The sequence below is a fragment of the Protopterus annectens genome, chromosome 3.part0 (genome assembly GCF_019279795.1).
Source record: "Protopterus annectens isolate FY-2018-M chromosome 3.part0, PAN1.0, whole genome shotgun sequence".
NCBI classification, from domain to species: domain Eukaryota; kingdom Metazoa; phylum Chordata; order Ceratodontiformes; family Protopteridae; genus Protopterus; species Protopterus annectens.
The window spans coordinates 943,139,362-943,164,043 of record NC_056731.1 but is presented as its reverse complement, the minus strand read 5'-3'; the positions used below and the strand labels follow the sequence as shown (position 1 = coordinate 943,164,043).

The window sequence follows — 24,682 nt, the reverse complement described above, 5'->3', positions numbered from 1 at the left end:
TTGCGGTCGGTCTTACCAACATAGAATGCATTACAGCAGTCGCACAGGGCCAAATAAACAACAGACTTGGTTTCACAGTTGATTTTGTGATATATTTGGTACTTTCTATTCCTAATAGTAAAAGAACTCCCTGTTCTTAACATGTAACACCAATTACAGGTCCCACAGGTAAATGTGCCTTTCAACCTTGTAAAGGGGCAACTACCATTGTTACTTTGTAAGAGTTCTTTCAAATTCTTACCTCTTTTATAAACAATAAAGGGTCTAGGGCCAAGTTTCTCTAATAAAAAAGAGTTTGATGTAATAAGGTGCCAATTTTTACGAATTATGTCCCAAATCTGTTGGGAATTCATATTAAAGGTTGTAATAAAACTCAATCTAAAGTTACAATTATGTGTAGTACTAGGCAAATCATGCATAGAATTGTCACTAGGACAAAGAGGTCCTATGTTAAACAAATTTACTGTAGTGGTAGACATCAATGTGGTCCCTTCTTGGTTCAAAAATGGTTTATAAAACCCTACCGATCTTTTTTGGTCAACTTCCTCTATAAGTTCATCAATCATACAGGAAGGATAACCTCTGTTAATAAACAAGTTTTTCAAAAAGGAACATTCTTGTTGAAATGCACCCAAGGAACTACACATACGAACTTCCCTGACCAATTGACCCTTTACGATTGACCCTTTCCTTGACGACATCTTCATCCTCTTTTGGGGGGATGATTTTTCAGCTAAAGAACCGGTAGAGTACATGAACAGTACTACAGAGTTCCTCAAATTTACATTCCAATTTTCTACTTTGGGCATTGACTATCTTGATGTGAAACTGGAGAAGAACGTTGTTTCAAACTCTTTTCAGTCTTCCATTTTTAGGAAGCCTACATATTGCAATTCTTTTTTGCATTTTTCCAGCTACCACCCTTATAGACAAAGATGTTCGATAGTAAAGGGTCAATTGGTCAGGGCAGTTCGTATGTGTAGTTCCTTGGGTGCATTTCAACAAGAATGTTCCTTTTTGAAAAACTTGTTTATTAACAGGGGTTATCCTTCCTGTATGATTGATGAACTTATAGAGGAAGTTGACCAAAAAAGATCGGTAGGGTTTTATAAACCATTTTTGAACCAAGAAGGGACCACATTGATGTCTACCACTACAGTAAATTTGTTTAACATAGGACCTCTTTGTCCTAGTGACAATTCTACTCATGATTTGCCTAGTACTACACATAATTGTAACTTTAGATTGAGTTTTATTACAACCTTTAATATGAATTCCCAACAGATTTGGGACATAATTCGTAAAAATTGGCACCTTATTACATCGAACTATTTTTTATTAGAGAAACTTGGCCCTAGACCCTTTATTGTTTATAAAAGAGGTAAGAATTTGAAAGAACTCTTACAAAGTAACAATGGTAGTTGCCCCTTTACAAGGTTGAAAGGCACATTTACCTGTGGGACCTGTAATTGGTGTTACATGTTAAGAACAGGGAGTTCTTTTACTATTAGGAATAGAAAGTACCAAATATATCACAAAATCAACTGTGAAACCAAGTCTGTTGTTTATTTGGCCCTGTGCGACTGCTGTAATGCATTCTATATTGGTAAGACCAACCGCAAATTTCGCGAGCGTATTTACCAACATGTGTATGCAATCAGAAACAACAAGAGCGACAACGCTTTGGCTAAACATGTTTGCAACTCTCCTAGCCATAGTTTCCACTTTATGGCAATTGATCACGTCCCATGTAATATTAGGGGTGGCCCTACTTCATTATTTTTAGAAAATCGTGAATTGGAATGGCAGGTTAAATTGAATGCTTTTACATTTCCAGGTCTTAATGAGAGTTGCAACATTTCTTGAATTTTAAAACTTAAAAGTTATCTAAGATGTTGAGCCTATTTTAGATACTTCTAATACTTTTTGGTATATAGGAATTTTTTGTGAGTCTATGCTCTTTGAAGTTTCATTTTTCTTATTTTGTGTACCTTTACACAATTGTACAAGTACTAATATTGACTTGAGTAGATTTCTCTTAGTCAAATGGATACTTGTCTGGGTACCTTGTCTAGTTTTATAACTTTTCTTAGTGAGATTTATTTATATATTTTTATATCTTTACATTAAAATAGGCTGCATTGTTGTATGTTGCATAAACTTTAACAGGTGATTTAGAGCTTCCGCTGTTTGTACACATATATTTGAATGTTTCGCCTTGATTTTAATTTGGTTTTAAATTGAAATATTTTTAACGCAAGGTATGTGTCGGAAATGATGTCATTATGACATATTATACTATTTAAGGGTCCTAAATGTTTGGCGCTCTTTTTAGAGCTTTTGCTCTGAGGAAGCTACTGAAATTTTGGTAGCGAAAACGCATTTGTTTTAAGTGAAATAAAAGTGGCGTTTAGCACATTCACTTTGGATTGCGGCTTTATTCTGTGGGCTTAAGGATACCTGTTTCATCTGTTTTATAAATATACTGATTTAATTTTGCTAGGACCTACAAAATTTGGCTTCTTATATTACATTAATAAAAAGACCACTTGGTAAGCCTAGTAACCATCTGTACACAGATTTTATGTTCTAATTGTAAAATTACTTGAATGATGCATATTTCGAGCAAAGGCATCATAAAACTCAGAATCTTTTATCAGCATGGTTAGAAATATCCAGGCAATTAGGTCTAGCCTTTCTTGCCTCTAAATTAATTTTTTTATATTAAGGAATCCAGTATGAATCACTGCCCACACTATCTGGACCCAGCATATCTGTCAATATATTTAAAACCCCAGGAATTATAGCAGGTTGTGAAAATTTTTATTTCTTTTATGGCTTCCAAATTCCCCTGCAAGGGATCATGCAAATTGTAGAAGTTCCATTAAGCAAAGACACCATGACGTTATAAACTCCCTCTCCTTGGATATTTCAACAGTTCCTTCTTCATGCAAACTATTAAGATATTGCACACACACACACACACACACACACACACAGAAATAGAACTAATATCAAGGGCAGTTAAGTCGCTATTTTCATCTGTTTAGTCATAAGAAAACTCAAGAATCAATCACTGTCTTGGAATGGGGAGTGAAACACCAGAAACAGCTTTTCCCTTTGTATAAGGTGAGTTATTCTTCTTAAGCATGTCTTTGTTTACAAGTAAGTTTGGCAACCTTCTGCTTATCCAGTTCTATCACAGAAGAAATGCACTTTAGCGTCACTGGAGTAGCATTTCTAACTCACAGATTGCCTCTTTAACAAATCTCCTTAGAAACTACAGTGAGAACACTAGCAGCTCTTCCCTTCAACAAGCACAGTTTGTGCCTTGAACTGTTTTACTTTCTTTGTAATCTCATGCTTCACACAGCAACAACTGCAGAACAGAGAGATGATGACATCAGCAATACAAGTACTATTGCTGGAACTGAATACATCCTCAAGTATCGGTGAGCACCTTCATGAGGTGGACCCTATTTTCAAAAAATCTCACCAAGACGACACTGATATACAGACTGCAGTTTATACAGCATGTATCATGGAGACAGGCAGTTCAAAAATAAAAGACAGCTGAGTGTACAGGTCCCAGGATAAAAAAAGTGTCCAATCCTGGTGTATGAACTGGTGCCAGGACTGGAAAAATGGCAGTGTAAAATCCTCAAGACACAAACATTCCTACAATGGGATTAGGCCAGGTTCAGGGATAGGATGGCCACCCATATTCCGGAAGGAAATAGCAGTCTAAAAAAAAACACAAAAACTGATAGACCAAAGAATAATTATGCTTTGTTACTATAAAATATTCGGAAGGGTTAAGAGAGAAATTAAAGGAAAGAAAAATACCTGCACAAGAAAAACTGTCAAAAAATTCAAATGCAAACTTGTGTTCATTACTACAACAGACCCATGCAAAAGACTACACATAAGAAACTTTGGACAGCATAGAAACAGAAGCAACAAAGTCCAAAAATATCAAGAACAAAATCCAGAGATTTTTGAAAAGTATAAAAAGCAACCTTAACATGGGAAAGAAAAAGAGATCTGATATGGAACAATATTTATGTAAAGGAGAAAGCCAAACTAATCCATAAAAAGCCACTTCAAAGATATCTGAAGAGAAATACAGACAAAGTCACATGGATATGGAACATTTCATAATACAAAAAAACCCCAAGAAAACAAAGGGGAAAGTAGAAAAGATTAATAATGCAGAAGTTAAAGAAATAGTAATTAAAGTTATGGATTACCAGGAAAGTGAAGACTTTAATACAAAAAATTCAACACAAGCGATGTTACCACATGATGGCACAATGAGTCTCCAAATTAAAAAGAAACAGGTGAACTGGAGGTATCTGAAGATTTGACACATGATGACGCTCTAGAGCCTTCAGTAGAAAACCAGTTTCAGTTGGAGTTGGGCAGCAAGAGAAGAAACAGGAAACAGTGGCAGCTCTGACAGAGGCAACGTTGTGGAGTGATGAGCTAATGAGTTCTCAATATGAAGGAACAGCAGATGACATAGGGTGCATATGAAAAGGATATGTCAAAGGAAGATGTTCTGCAACTTTTTGTACAATGTCTGCAGGAAACGGAGAGCAAAGAATGTCCTCTCAGTTCCGAAGAAAATTATCTAAGAGTTACTTGACTTAATAAAAACTGATAGAAATAGATTACAAAAAGTAAATAAGACCCAAAATGTTAGAAGTCTGATAAAACAGATGAACATAGTAATCAAGACTATTAAGAAAACAATCATGTGATGTAACAAGTAAATAGGATATATTACAGTGCAGTTAAATTAAAAACAGAAACTGTTACCACAAAAACACAGAGCAATATGGGAAAGGAAGCAAACAATTAAAATGCCAGCATAGTAGCATCAAATATCCAAAACTATAAAGCAGTTCCTACAAGAAGTGCCAGTGTTAGAAAAATATAAAACAGGAACAGATCAACAAAAATACTTAGAAAGATAGACTTGCTAAAAACAATGTACAGTATCAAAATGGACCAGGATCTCTCATACACTATTGCAAATAAACAAAACTAAAGATATCAGCACAGCAGAAAAACTTAGAAGATATGCAGATAAATGTAAGGGAAACGTACACAATAAGCAATTCATTGATGACCCAAAAAGTTTGGGAAATAAAAGAAAAGGAAGAGAAACGCCAACAAAAAAAAGAAGAAGAAATAGATATTTTTTAGATAAATATTTATGAAGCTCCTATAGAAAGAATGGTTGTGTAAAATCTTACCATAACCATAGATGTCCTTCTCTTCCATATTGCAGTATTCTTAGTGTAGAATTATCTGCCTCAGGTGACCTGAACATTGGCTCCTTATACAAAAGCTTAAGCCTGGTTGCTGAAGGTGCGTGGGACGTCACACGTAGGGCCATAAACCAGGGACCTTAAATGTCACATCGGCACACAGACCTCAGAACTTAAATGCCCAGTCAGACAGTCCAGTAGAGACAGCCAAATGATGTCCACAAGAGGTGCAAAGTGCCATTTGCTAGAAAGTTTGGCTTCAGTCTAGGGGTGAGCACCATGGTGCTCTTTAGACAGTTCAAAAGGAATTATGGGGGATAGGAGGGGGGAAGGAATATTGCAACATGGAAGAGAAGGACATCTATGGTTATGGTAAGATTTTACACAACTATTCTATGTCCTTCTATTCCTATTATTCTTAGTGTGGGAGAGTGCCATAGCCTAGGAAAAAGGAAGGGTGGAGGAAGAGGTACCTGATTCCAGACAGCTTTGCAGGATTGCCCTAGCAAATCCTTCCCTGGCTCTGGAGACGTGATCTAGTTTGTAGCGTCTGGTAAAAGTGTGTATGGTGGACCAGGTGGCTGCTTTCAGAATGGAGGCTGTGTCCAGGACTTTGAGGAAGGTTTTTGGAGGATGCCACGGCCCTGGTAGAATGATGTCTTACTCCCTGGAGTGGGTCCTTGCCATGGTGCGAGTAGCAGAAAAGTACAGTTGTGTACACTTACCATAAATGTAGATGTTCGAGTGTATTCACTGTTGCAGTCATTACATTTGGGTAATCTGCTGGCAGGTTGCCCTCAGTCAGCCTGAATTCCAAAGTCTTGGGTCCTGCATTGGTTGCTGTCTTCTGTTCCATGACGTCAGGTCATCAGTGGTATAAAACATGCAGCCGACGCCATTTTCTTTAGTTTTTCTTGCCCCCGATGTCAGGTGCCCCCAAAAAGGCAGCAATATTCTAAATATTTACATGTATATACATGCATCAGTATAAACTTTACCTTCATCTGCAAGCAAATATACCACATAGGTTGCAGAGGATAGAGAAGGAAAGATAAACTGTAGAATGACAGGGGGATGGCTGGAGGGTAACCTGGACTGCAACAGTGAATACACTCGAACATCTACATTTATGGTAAGTATACACAACTGTACTATGTTTTTTGTGTTTCACTGTTACAGTCATTACATTTGGGTAGAATCCCAAAGCTGTGGTTGGGAGGCTGAAGCTAAACAGCATTTGGTGAGGCTGTAAAGCCCTGCAGCACTGCAGTGGCAAAGCCTGCTCTGGACTTAGAGTAGAGAGGCAAATGGTAATGCTTTGTAAAGGTGTGAAAAGAACTCCAAGTAGCAGCCTCTAGAATGTCCTTGCTTGGTAGTACTCTGAGAAAGGCTGCTGAAGTAGCTGCAGCCCTGGTGGATTGAGACCTAATGCCCTTGGGCACAGGTTTGCCATGGTGTAAGTAGCAGAAACAGATGCAATGGCTTATCCACTTTGAAATTGTCTGCTTTGAAATAGCCTTTCCTTCTGATCCTGCAGCATATGACACTAGTAATTGCTCAGTTTTTCTTAGAGCTTTAGTCCTGCCCAAGTAGAATCTTAGCTGTCTGTGCACGTCCAAGGAATGCAGAATTCTCTCCTCTTTGTTCTGCAGATTAGGATAAAATGTTGGCAGATGAATTGTTTGGTTACGAGCCACACTGGAAACGACCTTAGGCATAAAAGAAGGACTTGTCCTCAGAGACACCCTGTCTGGGTAAAATATGACAAAAGGCTCTACAGCCATGAGGGCCTGTAGCTCTGAGACTCTTCCTGCTGAAGTAATTGCTAATAGCAGAGCTGTCTTCTATGATAAGAACTTTATATCAGCGGTAGCAGCTGGTTCAAATGGATGCAGGGTGCACTTTTCCAACACATAACTGAGGTCCCATGCAGGTAATGGTGATCTTCAAGGAGGCCTTACATTTTTGGCTCCTCTAAGACACTGCTTTAGTAAAGGATGAGAAAAGAGTGGTGGCGGCTCTGTATTGTCTTTCGGCTTTTCCCAGTTAGGGGTTGCCACAGCGGAACTGTGGTCCGCTAATGATTGGCAGTAGAGTTTTATGTGCTGGCTTGCCGGGCCTAACGCACAACCTTCAACGAAGGAACGCCCGTTCACGCATGTCATCAGACAGAAGACGCTCTAACTGAGAATCAAACGGGCAATGTCTAATGAGCCAAAATGGCAGAGGCATGGATTTTGATAGATGAAAAAGATAGGCCTTTGTCAAGCACTTAAGTATTGTAATATCTGAGGAATATGTGGTTCTGCTGTATCAGTTCCTTGTGCTTGATTCCAAGCACAGAATCTCTTCCATTTGTCAGCATAAGATTTTCTAGTACTAGGCCTTCTGGCTTCCAAAATGACATCCATCACAGCTTTACTGAGAGGTGTCGTCTGTATGATTACAGGATTAGCCATGCTGCCATGTTCAGAGTCTGTAGTTGATTGTGCAGCATCTGATTGTTTTGCTGGGACAGTATTTGTGGTTTTTGAGGCAAGGTCCAAGCTGGGTATTGAGACAAGTTCCTTAGGATTGGATACCAGTATTGGCGGGGCCAGTCCGGGGCAATTAATATCATCTTTAGCTTCTCGTTTGACTTTTAGGAGGACCTTGGGTAGCAGAGGCAGAGGAGGAAAGAAGGATAGGGCATCCACTTTCCATGCTTCTCTGTGATAAGTCCTTGTGCAGAATCTTTTAAGTTGATAATTTTGAGGAGAGGCAAATAGGTCTATGTCTGGGCTCCCCCATTTCTCTGCTATCATGCTTAAGACTTGTGGATTTAGTTTCCACTCGTGAGGATCCATAAGGTTTCTGCTTAAATTGTCTGCCAGTGTTTTGTTTTCCTGGCAGGAATTGTGCTTGAAGATTTATTTGGTAGGTCAGAGCTGTGTCCCACAGTGCCATGGCTAATCTGCAAAGGGGGTATGAGTGTATGCCCCCTTGCTTGTTTATATACCACATGACTGTGGTGTTGTCCGTCTTTATCAGTAGTTGTCCTGGATGAAGTAAATCCTTGAAGGTTGTTAGGGCATTTTGAACAGCTAGCATCTCTTTCTGGTTGATATGTAGATGCATTTGATTTGGTGCCCATAAGCCCTGAATGCATCTTCCTGCCATGTGAGCCCCCCAGGCATAATCTGATGTGTCTGTTGTTAAGATCTGGCTGGCAGGGGGTAGAGTGAAGGGCCGTCCCATGTTTTGGTGACAGGCCTTTGCCCACCATAGAAACTCCTGTTGCAGGCAGGGGATGAGAGGAATCATTGTTTCCAGACTGTGTGAATGTTGACTCCATAAACTTTTTAGGTACCATTGAAGTTTCCTCATATGCAGTTTTGCATATGGAATTAGTAGGATGCAGAATGCCATGAAGCCCAGAGCCTGCAGAATTTGTGTTGCAGAAGACTGGGTTTTTGTTGCCATCAGTTTGAAGTAAGTAGTCAGTTGCCTTTGTTTGCCTGGCGTGAGGTAAGCCATCTGGGCAGTTGTATTCAAGCTTGCACCCAGGAATGTTATCTTTTGAGAGGGTACCAGTTGTGATTTCTTTTCGTTTACTGTGTACCCTAGGCATGGTAGAAGCCTTTTCACAAACGCCAGGTGTCGTAGAAGAGTGTCCTTGTTCTCTGCTTCAATGAGACAGTCGTCCAAGTAAGGATATATTTGAATACTTCTTTGTCTGCAAAATGCAATTACTGGTGCCAGGCACTTTGTAAAAACCCTGGGCGCAGTAGATAAGCCAAAGGGCAGTGCAGAGAATTGGTAATGTATTAAGCCAGCCTTGAATCCGAGGTATCTTCTGCACGACTGTCTTAATGGAACATGCAGGTATGCCTCTTTTAGGTCTAAAGTCACCAGCCAAGCATTCTTGCCCAACATGGGCATAAGCTGTTGCAGAGTGAGTATTTTGAATTTTGGAATGTCCAGGTATGTGTTCAAAATCGATAAATCCAGTATTGGCCGCCAGTCCTTGTCCTTTCTGGGTACCAGGAACAGTCTCGAGTAAAAACCTTGCCCTTTTTCCTGTTCTGGTACTGTCTGAATGGACCCCATATCCATGAGGGACATAACCTGTTTCTGTGCCTCTGCCCATTGTTTTTTTGGCAGATCTGGCCAACCATTTGTCATTGGCAGAGTGTGAAAACGGAATCTGTATCCCTGTGATACGATATTTAGTACCCAATTGTCCTGGGTTATTAACTGCCAACTTTGAGCAAAAAGTTCTAATTTTCCCCCTATGGGGGCTGCCAAAAGATAAGTGCTTGGTGTAGACAGAGGGAAGTCATTGGGATTGCTTTCTGTAGGTTTGCGCTTTGTCTCCTCCAGATTTGGAGGTGGATGTGCCCCATTGCTTTGACCTGTATGAGTCTTGAGCCTGGTACCTGGAACCCTTAGGGCATCTGGATTTGCCCCTTTGGGCTCTGTAGGTTTGCGCTTTGTCTCCTCCAGATTTGGAGGTGGATGCGCCCCATTGCTTTGACCTGTATGAGTCTTGAGCCTGGCACCTGGAACCCTTAGGGCACAGGACCAATTTTTTGAAGGCCAGTGTCTACTGAATCTAGGTGGCTGCACTTGTAAGAAATCTTTAACAGTTTGCATAGACTTAGCTTTGTCTTCCATTTTCTTTAAAACCTCTTCTGCCCTAGTACCAAACAGAATCATGCTGTAAAGGTGCATCTAGCAATTTAGCTTTAACATGATCAGGCAAATTTTGTTCCTTTAACCAGGCATGCCTCCTAATCACAGATCCAGTAACTGTAACTGTGGCCCTGCAGGAGGCCTCTAAAGAATCAAAACCACATTGCAAAGTATGCTTTCCAACTTGTTCAGCTGCATGCAATAATTCCTGCAATTCCTTATTTTCTGCACATTCTGAAATCAACATCATTTTCTGTTTCAGCAATCCCATAACATGTTGTTGGTACTTAAGCATATGAAATTGACAGTTTAAGGCCCTGACTGCCAAGGTTGCAGATGTATAAACCTTTTTTCCTCATCTGTCCAGTGCCCTTGAATCTCTGTCGGACGGGGTAGGGTTTTTTGCTGTTGAGGCCTTAACTCCCTTTGGACCCTGTGAAATAGTTTCAGGATCAGCAGCAAGGTTTCTAAATAAAAATTTATGGGAGTCAGGGACCCTGTAATACCTGTCAGGCTTACTGGGAGCCGGAGGTAAGGAGTCAGGGGTCAGGCTTGACTCCGAAAACACATCATCCACAATGTCTAAAACATGGGGAATGGCTAAAGGCTTGTGCTGTGGGAGAAGAAGGAAATCCCTGAGCATATTTTTTGATACTGAGAAGTCTTGACTCTACCAGTGAAAATGCTCCCTCAAAGCATGCAAGGTTTCTCCAAATGAATAATTCTCAGGAGGAGATGCAGATGGAATAGACTCCTCAGCATCAGAATCCTCATAGGGAGGTAAAGATAATTCCTGATCGGAAGAGGAATCAGAAGAAATAGAAACCTGATCTGAAGATTCCTAGTCTGTGTTTTGCCTAGGCCTCTTATCTGGAGGGGGATTGGTACCCCTGATTAAGGTAATAAGGTCTTCAGCCATTTTGGTCATTTGTTTTTTAGGCATAGAGGCCTGTGCACATGGTTCAAGCGTCGTATTTTTAGTTTTAGAAGGTGTCTTTGCCTTTGGTTTTGCAGCTTTCGTCGGAGTGATATAAAAATGTTGAGGTCTGAATACACCCTCAGAAGCCGGTGCCTGCTTAGCGGCTCCGGACCCATCCGAGGGAGATACATCCGTCGGTCCAATACCTTTCATCTCTTGCAGCATGCTGGACTCCACATGGGTGTCGGTAGAGGCCTGCGACTCGAAGGTAGCGGGTATCAAGGGCTGTGAAAGCGCCTCACTGAGTACCGGCGAACCGGCGACTGGCTTAGGAGAAGCTTCATCATCGGTTTTGGATCTCGACTGCCTTTGTCCTTTTCTTTGCATTTTTTATGTACTCTGGTAGTCGGATTGCTATCGGATGACATTTCTGGGTAGTTAAATCTGTTTCCAAAATACTTAGATGTAAAAATATACCAACACTTAATAGTTGTTGTGTCTTTCGGCTTATCCCGGTTAGGGGACACCACAGCGGAAATCCGGTCTGCTAATGTTTGGTAGTGGATATTTACGTGCAGAGTTACCAGCCCTGATGCACTACCTTCAACGAAGGCACACCCATTCACGCATGCTTCCACACAGAAGATGCTCTGGTTGAGAATCGAATGCGACAACGTCTTGCTGTGAGGCGACAACGCTACCGCAGCACCACTACCGCGCGTTGGTTAAATCTAGCACAAAACTGACAGCCAGGCACGTTGTGATCAGGGCCCTAGGCAAGGAATACAGTATAAATGGAAATCCTTATGAGGTATTTGCTTCTCACAAGTAATACAATTATTAACTTTTTCTGACATCGGTAAAAAGCAAGAAAAAAGTTTCCCCAGCAGGGTACTTAACTTTAGTGAAGACTTTGGTTCTGAAACTCAAACTCGAATATTTCAGTAGTCGGACGACCGTCACTTGCAAAATGCTTCTGCTTTGGGCACTACGCGGCAAGAAAGACTAAAGAAAATGGCGTCGGCTGCATGTTTTACACCCCTGACGACCTGACGTCATGGAAAAGAAGACAGCAACTGACGCAGGACCCAAGACTTTGGAATTCAGGCTGACTAAGGGCAACCTGCCAGCAGATTACCCAAATATAATGACTGCAACAGTGAAACACGAAGAACATCATATAGTTTTTCTGATCCAGCAGGAAATAGTTTGTTTGGAGACTGCCTTGCCCAGAGCTCTAGGGTGGAAGGCTACAAAGAGTTGGTTAGATTTTCTGATGGACTTGGTTTTGTCTAAATAAAATCTTAGTTGTCTGTGCACATCCAGTGAATGGAGTATCCTCTCGCTGTCAGTAGTGGGAGAGGGAAAGAAGATGGGCAGGTGAATGGATGATTTAAGGACAGTTTGTTCACCACCTTTGGCATGAAAGAAGGGTTAGTGCACAGGGTCACCCTATCCTTGTGGAAGCTAGTGTAGGGTAAGCAGGCCATGAGAACTTGTAACTCTGACACCCTTCTAGCAGAGGTGAGGGCCAAGAGCAGTACAGTCTTCCATGTGCACGTTTGGAGCATATGGCTGGGTTGAAAGGAGGCAGTGTGAGTTTTTCCAGGATAAAGTTAAGCTCTGAAGGAGGTGGGATGGGCTTTCTAGGTGGCCTGATGTGCAAGACCCCATTCAGGAATAGTTTAACATCTAGCCAGGCTAGCAGAGGGTGTTCTAGGGGTAAGCAGGCAGAGGTTGCAGACAGGTGGACTTTCACTGAAGAGTATAAAAGGCCAGCCTTGATGAGTTCACACATGCAAGTAAGGATTAGAGGGGTATCCACTTGAAAGGGATCCCTGTGCTTATGAAGACACCACTTGGAGAGTCTTATTTTGATATGTAAGATCTCCTTGTAGTTGGTTTCCTGGCCTCCCTCAGGACTGAAAGCACGTCCTCAGAGTAGTGATGTCTGAAAAGAATTAAAACTTTATTACCCACAGTGTTAGACGTAACATCTGTAGGTAAGGGTGAATGAGAGATCCCTTCCACTGTATAAGTAGGTCCACCTTGTGGGGTAACTTGTGGTGATTGCCCTTGGCTAGTGAGAGTAGTAGGGGGGACCAGTGCTGCCTTGGCCAACAGGGAATCATCAGCAAGATTTTTGGTTCATCTTTCATGATCTTCAGGAGGACCTTTTGAGGATGTGAGGAAAGAGTGGAAATGCATATAGAAACCATCCCGTCCATGGAATGATGAAGACATCTACCCTCCAGGCAAGTGGAGATTGATTCTTGGTGCAGAATTTCTTCAATTGTCTGTTCTGGGGGAGGCAAACAAACCTACCTGAGGTGGCCCCACCAGTGGACAATGTGTAGAAAAATGTCCTTGTTCATCATCCACTTGTGCTGTAGAGAGGATGTTCTGCTGAGAACATCTGCTTGTTGGTGGTCCTCTGCAGGGATGTATGTTGCCTGCGGGGATAAGTTGTTTCTGGAGGCAAGGTCCCAAATTTGGATTGTTATCCGGCAAAGAAGATAGGACTTGGTCTCTCCTTGTTTGTTGAGGTGCCAACATGACTGTGGTGTTGTCTATGAAGATTTGAACGGGGCCTGGATGCAGGATTGGGAGAAAGGGTTTCAGGGCCAACTGCTGTCATTTCCCTCACATTGATATATTTCTTTTGGAGGATAGGATGACACTTCTTCTGTACCATGATCCCATTATGGTAGCCCCCCCACCCTAGGTCTGAAGCATCTGTATGCATGTACTGGGTTGGGGTGGGGGGGGGTGGAGTGGGAGGCCTGGGGTCATTTGTACTTGTTGAATCCACCACCTTAGTTCTGCCTTGAGGCAGGGTTAGAATATAATCTGAAATTTAGAGGGTGTTCGTCTCGAGACCACACAGTCTTCAAGTACCACTGCAGTTTTTTTGCATATGCATTCTGGCCACAGGCAGCACAGCGATAGTGGCTGCCATCAGCCCCAGGACCCTTAAGAATTGTCTTGCAGATATATATTGAATCTGCATTAGGTCTTGGAAGTGGGCAGAGAGGGAGAGAAATTTGTCCTGAGGGAGGAATGCCCGCATAAGGTCTGTTCTGATCCTGCAGCCCAGAAAGATTGTGTCCAGCTGGGAGGTTAGTGATGATTTTGGAAAACTGAGGGTGAGCCCCATGTTTTGAAGCAGGGAAATGGTGTACTGCAGATGGTTTTGTAGGGTGTCCTCTCTTTCTGCTAGAATGAGGATGTCATCTAGGTAGAGATAAATGTGGACACCTTTGGTTCTGCAAAAGGCTATAGCTGGAGCTAGGCATTTTGTGAAAACTCTGGGTGCAGTAGATAAACCAAAGGGCAAGGCTGTAAATTGAAAGTGTCAACAGGGCCCAGTGAAGCATAAGTATTTTCTATGGGAAGGTTTTATTAGGATATGGAGGTATGCCTCCTTCAGGTCAAGTGTGGCCATAAAGGCCTGAGCTGGCAACAGCGAAAGAAGGGTTTGTAGGGATAATATTCTGAATGATGGAACTTTTCAGAATAGATTTAAAAAGAACAGATCCAGTATTGGCCTTCAAGGGCCATCTTTTTGGGGACAAGAAATAATCTTGAGTAAAAGCCTTTTCCTTCCTGCCCTGGGGGGACAGATTCTATATTTCCGTGATTCAGAAGGTGCTGCAGGACCTGTGGAATAAGATGTAGTTTATTTTTTTTGGGGGGGGGGTAGAATGCCCCTTGTAAAGGGCTTTTCCTTCTAAGAGAGGAAATATCCTTCTTGTACTATTACCAGCACGCAGCAGTCTGAGGTTATGGATCTCCACAGGGGAAGGCAGTGGGAGAGGCAGGCTGACAAGGGGAAGTGGGTAAGGCAGTCACACATTGTTGGAGCCATTTTGGTCATGAAAGGGCTGTTTTTAAGTAGGCTGTGAGGCTGCTGGTCTAGAAGTTGTCTGCCTCCTGGTTCCTTTCCTGAGGCTGGAAGAGGAAGGAGTAGCCAAGGAGGGTGTTCTCCTGACAAAGGTATTCTTAGCAGGGTAATTTCTGTAATATTTAGGAATGGGAGACACCAGCAGGTGCTTGATGTCTTGAAGCTCTTTACTTTTCTCCTGAAGGTTTTTAAAAAGGTCTGCAGACTGTTTACCAAACAGAAGGTTGTGGTCTAGAGGGGCATCTAGAATTTTTTAGTTGAAATCCTCTGGTAGGTGTTGAAGGCATAGCCATTAATATGTACGTAGTACAGATGCAGTAGCAGCGGACCTTGCAAAGGCCTCAACTGCATCATAACTACATCTAATAGAATTTCTGGCCACTTGGGAAGCCAGGGATAGTTTTGATGCTACCTCTGTCTGGCTAAGGTAGTTGGGTATGGATGACAGGAGGGTAGAAGCTTGAGATACCAGGTCCAAAGCATATTTTATCATATGGGTTTGGTAGTTGATAGCTCTGAAGGCTAGGTTGGAAGGGGTATAAACCTTTTTACCTATGCTGTCCATGTTTTTACCATCTTTGTCAGTAGGTAACAGAGACGATGAGGAAATCAGTCTTGATTGCTTGTCAGGGAATACAGCAATCCCTGCTGGGTCTGCCAGGGGTGGTCTGACCAGGAATTTTTGCTCATCTGTTACTTTATAGAAAGGGTCAGGCCTCTTAGGAACAGGAGGCTGAGAGTCTGGGTTTTTAGATGCTGCTCAGAATGCATCAAGGTAGGGATGGACAAATGGAGGGATGGCTGAAGAGAAAGGAGACTCCACATGAACGAACTCAAGTACCTCTTTTGAATTTCATTAATTTGGGAAGTGTCCCATTTAAAATATTCTTTAATTTTTGTGATGTTCTCCCCAAAGGTGATATCCTATGGTGGAGTGTCCCCTTCTATGGATTCCTCATCAGGGGAGTAGTATTCTAAAGGGGAGGCTATTTGTGAAGAGTTGGTAATGGTTTCATTTGAGGATGAGTAGTAAGCCTCCTGTTCTTCTTCCCCTTTATGGGCGGTGGGAGGGAGGAGAGAAGCAGCTGAGGCAGGCCTAGGACTGAGAGAACAGGAATGGTGGAGGGGGAAGAGGCCATGGGCCTAAGGGCCACGAAGGCCTGCATCAAGCAGCTGGGGACTGATTGCCAGTCTGGAACTCCCTCTGTGGGTGGAGGTAGGTGCTTTGTTTTCTGCTTCCTTTTTAAAGGAGTAGCTTTAGCAGAAGGCCTGGTTTCAGGGGTCTGAATAGAAGTTGGTGCTTCAGGCAAAGGCATCCTGGTCGGTTGTCTGGCGTTGTATGATTCCCCTTCAACATCGGTTGGGACCAACGTCTGAGCTTTCTCCATGGACATGCTGTCCATAACTTCCAAAGCAGCTTCCTTGAGGGGAGTTGCCGAATTAGCAGGTTCTAATGGATGTCCCTCAACTCCTAATTTGGAAACTGGCCGGATGTCTGATGCAGGAGAGGCAGAAGTACTATGCCTTGGAATCTTGGCCTTTTTCCGTGGCAGTTCCGCTGGGGCGGCCGACTCAGGATCCATCCTGACCGCTAGCTTTTTTAGCCTCTGATTTTCTAAGTATAGATTTAGTGCAGCCAGACGGCTTCGGAGGGTCTTGGGTACAAAGGACTGACAAATCAGGCAAGAAGTATGGTCATGTTCTTGGCCTAGGCAGAAAACGCAATGGTTGTGCGCATCCTTATGTGGAATCTGGTGCTCACATCAGCATTTACCCTTCTTAGCGGACATCGGCTAATGGTAGGGTACAGCAAACTAAGCTCAAGCAAGAATTTAAAACAAAATCCCCAACGGGGTACTTAGCTTTAGAAGTCTTCAAAGTAGAGAAGTGAAGCGATCGACATGATGGTCGACTGCGGCTGAAAAGTTCTGAGGTCTGTGTGTGCAGACGTCACATTTAAGGTCCCTGGTTTATGGCCTTCTGTGTGACATCCCATGCACCTACAGCAACTAGGCTTAAGCTTTTGTATAAGGAGCAGATGTTCGGGTCACCTGAGGTGGAGAATCCTACACTAAGAATACTGCAAGATAGGAGTAGAAGGACATCATAAAGATGCTGAACGGACAGACACATTAAAAGAAACAGTAAAGAGTTCAAACGTAGAGGATATGAAGTGGGACAAAGTAACGGCCAGAGAAAAAAAAAATAAGAAATGTGCCTAATTGGAAACCCCAGCTCCAGCTGCAGTACCTAACTTTTGGCTAAAATTATTAACATCTTTACACGAAGATTCACCCCTGAGTAAGAATTAATTATATGCATACCCTGAATGGACAATGATCTGGTTATCAGGAAAAATGATACCCCTTAACAGTGAACTTACAAGCCATCCTAAAAACTATACACTAATAATTTGCCTTCCAACAATGTACACACTATATACAGGAATTGATGCAAAGTTTACAGTCACATAGATAAACTCAATTACGGCAACAGAAAAAAAGGGTAACAAAAGAAAGCCATATGGAACAACCCTATACTGATCAATTAGATTACAGTGACCATGAAACAGTGGCAAACTACTTTGCAGCTAAGCCGTGACAAAAAGCAAAATATTATCCAAGGAATTAAAATTCAAAGAGGGATATTGCCCGGTGACTCTGTCACCGCTGCTTTTTTGTCTTGTCCATCATAACAAAATAAACTGTCTACTTAACAGATTAAGCCATAGTTACAACTTGGCTCCCAGAAAACTATCAAGTTTAATGACGTCTCATTTACTTTTTGTATACTTCATCAGATGAGGAGCTAAAAGTGCTAAAACATTCTCAGATGATGTAAAAATGATATTTGGTCTTCATAAATGTGCAAAAACAATATTTAAAGCAGGAAAGATGCAGCACCAAGAAAATATCAATCTGGGACAGGAATATGATATAAAGGAACTTGAAAAGTAAGGAGTATATAAATATCTGGGAACTGTTAAAAGACTGGTAATAAAACATGAATAAATACAACAAAACTCAGTAAGAAACACTTTAGAAGACTAAAAAACAGTCCTGACATCTAGGATCGAAGTCCAAACTATAAACCAATCTGCTTTTCCTGTTCTCACTTACAGTTTTGGGGTAACTGATTGGCCCCAAAAGGTATTGGATCAGTTGGACAGAAAAAAGTACAGTTTTATACCTACAATAAATGTAGATGTTCGAGTGTTCACACTGCTGCAGTCATTACACTTGGGTTATCCTGCCGTCAGGCGTGCAGAATCTCTTCCATTTTTCTAAGTAAGCTTTCCTGGTGCTAGGCCTCCTGGCCTCCAAAATGACTTCCATAACAGCTTTAGAGAGAGGTGTTGTCTGTTTGACTAATGTATCTGCCATGCAGCCAGGTTTAGGGTTTTGAGCTGACCATGCAGGATCTGATTGTTTTGTTGAGTCAGAAGGTGCGGAATTTGAGGCAAAATCCATGGTGGGCCCTGAGACAAGTTCCTTAAGACAGGGTACCAGTGCTGGCGTGGCCAGTCTGGAGCAATCAGGATCATCTGTGGTTTTTCTTGTCTGGTTTTAGGAGTACCTTTGAAAGGAGAGGCAGTGGCGGGAAGGCATAAACGTTTAGGTTTTTCCAGCTGAACAGAAGACCATCCACTTTCCATGCTTGTTTGTGATAAGGCCTTGTGCAGAATTTTTGTAGTTGGCAATTCAGTGGGGAGGCAAGAAGATCTATGTCTGGGCATCCCCACCTTTGCGTTACCATGCTGAAGATTTGCGGATTCAATTTCCATTCGTGAGGGTCCATGATATTTCTGCTTAGATCGTCTGTCAGAGTATTGTTCTTTCCTGGCAGGAATTGTGCTTGCAGGTGAACTTGATATGTTAGAGCTGTGTTCCACAAGGTCATGGCTTGCCTGCATAGGGGATAAGAATGAGTGCCCCCTTGCTTGTTTATGTACCACATTACTGTTGTGTTGTCTGTCTTTAGTAGTAATTGTCCTGGATGTAGAAGGTCCTTGCTAACCCAAATGTAATGACTGCAGCAGTGTAACACGATGAACATCAAGAAAAATGATTCACACTTATTAAATGGTATGTAACAATCACTGTATACCAAGATTATATGTTCCTTGTTCTGCAGTAGGTATGGACCTCCATGAAACTGATTACTTGACTAGATCTGCAGTCATGGGACTGCATAAATATCTGCTGACCTCACCAGATCCAAACATAGTTAAAGTTTTAAAACATGAGGAGAAAAAGTCTACGATGACTTCCCTGCTTAGTTTAGTAAAGGTATACCAGTGTCAAGCAAGAATAGAAATCAAACTAGAAGTAGACATAAGTCAGGTAGCAACTAAATGTGCCAAAAAACAAAAGATAGAATACAAGGAACAGGGTCGCATAACAATGAAAGAAATGTGGAAAAGGCATAAATATTCTGGCAGGTACAGAGATCTCATGGAACGACCACATGTCAATCAGGATTTGATACAGGAATGGTTAAACAGAGAGGTAAATTCAAACCAAAGGATGAAATGTTAATAATGGTGGCTCAGGATAGCAGACTATGTACAAGCTGGTTTACAAAGTCCATTGCACATGTGAAAGAAGCAGACAAATGGAGGTTCTGTAAAACAGAACCAGTTGCACGTCTTGCTGTTGGGTGTAATATACTCACGGCAGACGGCCTGTATACTGAAAGGCATAATAATGTGGCAAGATTGTTGCACTGGGAATTGTGCAAACATTATGATACTGAAACATTATAATACCCTAACCCTAAGCAGCATCCTACTGTCACCCAGAATGATAACGCAGTACAAGCAGAAAATGATTGACTTCAACAATCGGCTAAGTTTCTGGTGTCATTTTAAGGGGATCCAGTATTTGTTTGCTTGAGATGATGCGACTGACAGACCTCGATGCTTTGCCAGAGATGGCCTGCATCTGTCACCTCTGGGTTTCCGGGTACTGGCTAAGGCCCTTGTCACCCTTATAGTGACTTTTTTAGGCTGTGTTCCAAAGACCAAATTACCACTGTAACAGCTATAAATAAATGCAGTCTGAGGGTCATGCTGCTCAACGCTAGAAGTCTAAAACTCAAGATGCAGTTACTCGAAGCACTCTTCAAAATGGAGAAAGAAAAGCTGTATAAAATCTTACCATAACCATAGATGTCCTTCTCTTCCAAGTTGCAGTATTCTGCATATGGGGTTACCCTTTCAGTCTTGTGTATGTACGGCCAGTATCCAAAAGCTTTCAGTCCCTCTGCCGTGAGTCCGACAACAGACGTGGATGAGATTTTGTGGGCCATAAAGGTGATGTCGGCATGCACCAACCCTCAGAACAGTAGCCCTAGTCAGAGCCTGTCCAGTAAGGGCAACTGCATATCATTGCCATCCAGAAAGGGAAGTTATTAGCTGATAAGAGGGAAGGAGTGTGGGAAGGAATACTGCAACATGGAAGAGAAGGACATCTATGGTTATGGTAAGATTTTACACAACTTTTCTATGTCCTCCTATTCCCATGTTACAGTACTCTACATATGGGTGAGTGCTAAAGCTCACTGAGGTTGGGGTGGTGGTTTAGAGGCAGATTCCATAAATCCATGCAGGACAGCCCTGGCAAACCCTGCCCTGGACTTGGAGATGAGGTCAAGCTTGTAGTGCTTGGCGAAGGTGTGGAGTGAGGACCAAGTAGCAGCTTCCAGGATAGAAGAGGTATCCAAACCCTTGAAGAAGTCTCCGGAAGATGCCATTGCTCTTGTGAAATGAGCTTTAACTATCCCTTGCAGAGTCTTACCATGGAACTGGTAACAGAAGGTAATGGCTTTTCAGATCCAAGTAGAAACAGTCTGCTTGATTAACAGCCTTCCCCAGAGCCCTGGGGTGAAAGGATACAAAGAGTTGGTCCATCTATCTAATAGACTTGGTGTTGTCCAGGTAGATTCTGATCCGCCTGTGAACATCCAGGGAATGCCGCACTCAGTGTCTCCTTGCAGGTTTGGGGAAAAAAACAGGGAGCTGAATGGCCTGAGTAAGGGGCAGGTCATTGACTATCTTGGGCATAAAGGATGGGTTTGTCCTAAGGATAACCCTAGCTTTGTGGAAAACTAGAACTGGTGGGGTAGCCATAAGGGCTTGGTGGGGTAGCCATAACGGCTTGGAGCTCAGATACCCTCCTGGCTGAGGTTAGAGCCACTAAAAGGACAGTTTTCCAGGTACAGTGCTTTAAAGAAGCATAAGCTTCTCTAGCACATAGTTGAGGTCCCAAGGAGGGGGAATGGGTTTCCTGGGGGGCCTCAGGTGCAGTACCCTTTTGAGGAAGAGTTTCTAAGGGAGTCTGTACTAATGGGGGTTCCAAAGGCAGACAGGTGGACTTTGATGGATGAGTAAGCCAGTCCAGACTGCAGTAATTCATACAAATAAGACAGCACTAGAGGGGGTTCACTGAGAAGCAGCTCCAGCTGTCTTTTATGACACTATATAGTGAATTGTTTCCACTTGGAGAGATATGATTTTCTAGTATGAGGTTTTCCTGGCCTCCTGCAGGACATTGAGCATATCCTCAGAGTAGGTGCAGCTTCTGCCACTGTGGATGGATTTGGTGACTTCTTCTGCTGTGTGAGGTCCACTCTGGGGGGTAACTTGTGGTGATTGCCCTTTGACAAATGTAGAAGTAGGGGGAACCAGTGCTGTCTGGGCCAGTAGGGAGTCACCAACAAGATTTTTAGCAGGACCTTCTGAATGAGTGGGAAGGGGGGGACTGCATATAGATATTTCCCCTTCCAAGAAATTGAGAAGGCATCTGTTACCAGTGCCTGTGGTTCAGGTGTCCTGGTGCAAAAGCCAGGAAGTTGCCTGTTGATGGTGGAGGCAAACAGATCTATTTGAGTTATACCCCTCCTGTGGACCAGGTCCAGGAAGACATCTCTGTGGAGCATCCACTCGTGGTTGTTTGTGCTAGTTCTGCTCAAATAATCTGCCTGTTTGTTGTGGAGAGAGGGGATTTAGGTGGTCTGTAGTGAGATTCCCTGTGAGGTAACCAATTCCCACACCAAAAGGGCTAACCTGAAGAGCAGGTACGACTTGGTTCTCCCTGTTTGTTGATATACCACAGTACAGTCGTGTTGTCTGTGAATATCAGAAGAGTCCCCTGTAGAATGAAAGGTTGAAATGCCTGGAGAGCTAGAAGAATTGCCCTCATCTCTTGGGCGCTGACGTGTTCTGATTTTAGCTGATTTGGCCACAGGCCCTGCACCTGTCAGTTTCCGAGGATGGCTCCCCATCCCAGGTCTGAGGCGTCTGTGTGCATGACCTGAAGAGGTTGTGGTGGTTGAGGCCTGGGTTGTTCTGTATCTGATCCAACCACCAAGGTATTTCCTTTTTTAGATAGGGTAGAAGTGGTACAATGTACTCCAGAGGTTGGGTGTGTTGCTTCCAGACTTAGTGGAGGTACCACTGCAACTTCCTCATGTGTAGCCTTGCTAAAGGCAGCATGGGTATAGCGGCTGCCATGTAGTCCAGTAGCTTGAGGTACTGCCTTGCAGTCAGCTCTGTAAAGTACATGGAGGAGATGTTCTGACAAGGAGCTTACGTTTGGAGGTGGTAGGTATGCCTCCATGAGATCTGAATGTATTCTACACCCTAGGAATACAATGTCCTGAGTTGGTTGAAGATGGGATTGGGGCAGATTTATCTGGAATCCCAGAGACTGCAGTAAGGTCACCACAAAGTGGATGTGCCCTTGTAGTATTTGTTGGCTGGGGGCATGGACCAGCATGTCATCCAGGTAGGGGAATATCTGTATTCCCTTTGTCCTGCAGTGAGCCACCACAGGTGCTAAGCATTTGGTAAAGACTCTGGGTGCAGTGGAAAGACCAAAGGGCAAGACAGAAAATTGCCAGTGAGAGGAACCCACCAAAAACCTTAAGTATTTCCTGTGGGAGGGCCTGACTGGGATGTGGAGACCAGCATTGTTTATGTCCAATGTAGTCATGAATCCCTGTAGGATAATCAGAGGGAAAAGGGCTAGTAGGGTAAGCATTTTGAATGTAGGGACTTTTAGGAAGAGGTTGAGGTAAGAGAGGTCTAGGATGGGTCTCCATGGCCCGTCTTTCCTGGGGACCAGGAACAGCCTTTAATAGAAACCTCTTCCTTTTGCAGAGGAGGGAACTGACTCTATGGTGCCCTGAGGGAACTGACTCTATGGTGCCCTGGTTTGACAGTGTCTGCAGTACTGGTTTAAGAGGTGCATCTGCTGTGTAGGGGGTCGAGGAATGCCCCGCCATATGGGAGGGGAGAGCCATGACATGAAGTAGCCATTTTGGAGGATGGACAGGACCAACTTGTCTTTGATGAGGATGGCCCAAAGAGGGAGACAATTAGAGAGGTGGGCAGACAGAGGTACCATAGGAGGTGGGGGGGGGGGATACTGGCAAGTAGTCAGATACTACCTGCCCTGTCCTGAAAGGGAGTTCTCTGGCTAGAAGCAGTGGATGCTTTAGGTAGAGGAGGATGTTTTATGGTGGACTTACGAGATCTAGGAGGAGGAACAGGCTGGGAGTGCTTTCTAATAAACTGTGTTTTGGAAGGATAGTTTCTGTGAAACTTGGGGATTAGTGAGACCAGTAAGTGTTTAAAGTACTACATCTCTTTTCCCTTCTGTTGCAGAGATTTAAAGAGGTCTGCAACCTTAGCGCCAAAAATGCAGCATTGTCCAGGGGAGCGTCAGTGAGTTTTTCCCTGAAATCATCTGGCAGGGGTTGTAGGTGAAGTCAGGAGTATCTGCGTAAGGCAGATGTTGATGCTGCTGACCTGGCAGAGGATTCAGCAGCATCACAGCTACATGTGATGGAGTGTCTGGTGACCTGGGATGTGAGAGCCAGGAGAGAGGACTGTGATGCTTTGGCAGGGGAGTCTGGTATATCTGCCAAATGTTTGGTGGCAGATTGTAAAAGAAATAAAGTGTACTTGGCCATGTGGGTATGATAGTTGGTGGCTCTGAAAGCCAAGGTAGCAGAAGTATAAATATTTCTGCCTAATCTTTCCATTGTCTTGCTGTCCTTGTCAGCTGGGAGAATGGTGTTAGTAGGCAAGAATTTAGTGGCTTTATTGGTGGCAACAGAAATAGTGGCTGGATCAGCTGGTGGGCAATTTATCAGATTCTTAGCAGTGTCAGGTACATTTGCAAAGCCTAACCAGTCTGTGTGGTGCAGGAGGCTTTGAATTAGGGTGCAGAGATGCCGAAGAAAAGGCATCTTGGAAGGCAGGGAGGATGAGAGGAACAGCAGATGGGCTAGGGGTTTCCATCTGAATGAGGTCGTAGTACCTCTTTTGTAACTCAGACATTTATGAAGAATCCCATTTAAAAGTGCTCCTTCATCCTACCAATTCTCTCACTGAAGGTCAGATCTTCCACTGGAGAATCAGGGTCCAGTGACTCTTCCTCTGGGGATCTGTATCCCAAGGGTGAAGAGAGTTGGGAGTTGTAGGAAAGAGATTCCTCAGAGGATTCTGAAAGGACCTTGTCTTCCCTGGGAGCTTGATCTGTAGGCAGGGGCCTAGGGCTTGGAGAGGTGGAGGCAGAAGTAGGTGTAGGCCTTAGTGCCATGAAGGCAATGAAAAGACTCTGGCTGAAAGCCTGCCAATCAGGCATGCTTTCTGAAGAAGGGAAGAAGTGTTTTCTCTTTTCCCTTCTTTTTAAAGGGGTAGCGGGTGTCTGTCTGGACACCGGTGACTGTAATGTGTCGGAAGGGTGTCTGTCTGGAAACCGGTGACTGTAATGTGTCGAAAGGGTCAGATGACTCCCCATGAAACACTGGATCCCCCTGGCATCGGCTATTGGTGCCAGGATAGCCTCGGTGGACGTGCTCTTGCCTGTGGATGGTGCGGCATCCTTACGGGTACCAGTG

General features: G+C 43.3%; 1 protein-coding gene across 1 annotated transcript in view; it reads right to left on the bottom strand.

Annotated features, from left to right (window-relative positions):
* The window catches only part of KDM1B (lysine demethylase 1B), a 1,151,880-nt gene that overhangs the window by 778,969 nt on the left and 348,229 nt on the right, over positions 1-24,682 (bottom strand). The gene's annotated exons all lie outside the window — the stretch shown is intronic.